Raw genomic sequence first — 3213 nt, 5'->3', positions numbered from 1 at the left:
GACCTTTAGAGATAAGACAAAAGAAAAAACTCAAGAAGGAAAAATGACAACCAGATGTACAAGAGACCAAAAGTAATGTAAAAACTAGTTGAAACTAGATCGGTATACAGTAAGAAAGTAGTTAAGAACTCTCACACCGGAGAGAAACACACTCACACCAGAGGACTCTCACACCGAAGATAAAGTTAAGAGATAATTTCATGATTAACATCACAATATTATTTCTCAATAATAATTGAAAATCATTTCAACCATTTTGTCATTCAACGATCTAAAGTTCTTCTCATTCAACGGCCTCGATTACTTGGGCTGATAATGTAAAATCAGGTCCAAACATTGCCCCCCCAGTTTTCTTGAGCATCGACCCATAAGCCGAATGATTAAGGAAATTAATTGATACAACGAGTTTCTCCAGTCAATCATAAGTACTGTTGATAATGTAAAATCGGGTCCAAACATTCCCCAAGTTTCTCCAGTCGATCATAAGTATATCGGCTCCAAGAAATATATCGAACCAGAATCACTGTCGAATGGGTTGATACCGTTGAGCTCGACTCATAATGCAACCAAATTAAAAAATGAATTAATATATAGAGTAACAGATGCTAGCCCATTGGCGGAGAATATCGCTTAGTTGAGTTCTCGGCTCGACAATGTGCATTCTCAGTATGGCGAGCACATCTTTTTTTCCTTTTGCTGCGAATCAGAATAATTTCAGAAGCTTCATCTACGATTAGAGCTTCAAACTACTGACTGTCATAACGAAACCTTCCTCACTGCCGAGCTTGACTCATAAAAATCATATGCAGACATTTTCTTCTTCTTGAAAGCTCAACATAGACTAAAACCTTATAATCCATTCCATGTTGTCGAAACTTAAGAAGAAATGAAACCGAGTCAAGAAGTTGAGAAAAATAGTTGCTTCTCTGTTCTCACTTGATTGATAACTTTTTACTTTTGTCCTTTCTAGGCCAAAGAAAAGAAAAAGTTGACAACCCCAAAAATTAATAAGGGGAGATGACTACCACCGAATAAAGAGTAATGTAATTATTTGTTCATAGGACCAAATAGTTGCAGAAAATATCCATATGCATGTCGGCAACCGAAATGGAACTAAAATGTTAGAAATGTGCCTTAAAACCAATCATATGATGATACTTTATGGACATTTCACATGCTAAACTAATCTAGTTTAATATAAAAGGCAAAGATTATTGTTTTAAGCCGTCTCATATAAATGTTATATGCTTAAACGATAAGTCCAAGGAATATGTAATTGGGAGAATGTGATCTAAAGAAGTTAGATTCATGAGACCATTCTCTATCGTATACATATCCTAAACGTTCCTAATCATAGGATTGCCAATTGGGCATTGACGGTCCGTTAAGATCAGTACGTGCTATGTTTTCTCTTAAGGAGAGTGATTGGTCTCGAGTCATTAGTGTGACTGACACCAAGACAAGCATGTAGGTGCTCAATAGAGAATGAGTCCACTGAACACGATCAACAAGGAGTTCTCATATTCATGTCATATGAGAACTCATGGTTGGGATAATGCAAAGTAGCCCTTTGACCTAAGGTATTATAGTTGTCTTATGGTTAGGTCCTTGATCTTTGACTATGTCAAAGTCACTCCGTCAGAGGGTGTCCACAACATAGTTAGGGTTAAGCCACTTAGCCATGAAGGCAAGTGAATGCGCAACAAGGGATCTCTAACCTTCAAACTGTTTAAGGGAAAATACTCTATGATATGATTAAGAATCTCTGGCCAGAGTATGAATGAGATTTAGAAAGTCGTTCCAAATCACATTCAAGGTAATCATATAAGTAAGATAATTACATTGGATAGTAGACATGAATAAACTATCAAACCAAACAATATGGTCAAGAGTATTGTATTAGAAAAAGACCATATTGCATTGTAATCCTAAATTGAATAGGTTCTCCACCTCTTCTGATTAGCTTGGGCAGCCATGATATACTGTTAGGTGTCACTCATGGTTTGTGGAAGCTCTAAAGATGAGTAATCACTAAAGGGAGAATTGAAAGTATGTTTCAATTCACATTCGATTTGAAGAGTTCTAATCACCCACTGCCTCGCTAAAATGAACCTAATGGATTGTACACCGAGTAAGGTAGAGATTAAAGAAACAATGGAGATGAGTAAGGATAATTAAATGGTTTAATTATTTATGGCTATGATTAATTAATATGTTAATTAATCAAACGAATATGTTCGTTATAGACCTCAAGTTAGTTTTGGGCCGCAAGGGATTTGAATGTCAAGCCTATTAACTCAAGTTGTATGCCAACTTGAAAACACAAAGGGCTTGAAAGCCCAATGAACCCTTAATGGCCGGCCATATAGAGAGGGATAGTGAACTTACCTTAATTGCAAGATTGCCACTCCATAGTGAGGTGTATAAAGGCAACTTTATAGCCATTTCATCCTTAGGGTTTCTTTTAGAGAAAAGATGAGAACACAAGCACCCTTGTCTCTCTAAGAGGCCGGCCACCCTAGGAACGTTTTACAAGCTTCTAAATCTTCCTAGGTCACTCATCTCCTCATTAATGCTCTCCTAGGTGTAGGGACTTAGAGGTTCCCTTCTTGGGAACTTGAAGAATCCATTCCACCATCCTCCTCCAAGAAATCCATGGAGCAAAGAAGTAAGGAATGAAGGCCCTATCTCTTGGGTGATTAGCCTTTGCTTATGCAAAGAGGAATCAACAAAGGTATAAGATTTCTCAACTCACTTTGTTTTGAGTTGAGTCTTGGTTCACCATAACTACTAGGCTTTGAATTTCATGAGTTAAGTTTTGTTTTTTACTGCATACAAGCATGATTCTGCCTTTTAATTGTTAATAGCATGCATAGATGTTGCTCAAATGAACTTGTTTTTACAAATATTTCCTTCATAAAGAACTTGGATTATCACCACAAAAGCAGCCTTAATGGGCAAAACGACTTCGCTGAATCTTTGGATGCCAAGATTTTGGCCCAAATAGCACCATGGTTCTCTCGGCCAATACAAATACCAAATGAAGCCCATCACTAAATCTTTGCATGCCATGATTTTGGCCGTGATTCCAATTCGGTGGGATTTGTCAAAAAGACTTCGCTGAATCTTTACGTGCCAAGATTTTGGCCCATATAGCATCATGGTTCTCTCGGCCAATACAAATACCAGATGAATTCCATCACTAAATCTTTG

Source organism: Malus domestica, chromosome 03 (assembly GCF_042453785.1).
Source record: "Malus domestica chromosome 03, GDT2T_hap1".
NCBI classification, from domain to species: Eukaryota; Viridiplantae; Streptophyta; class Magnoliopsida; order Rosales; family Rosaceae; genus Malus; species Malus domestica.
This window is presented reverse-complemented; position numbering follows the sequence as displayed.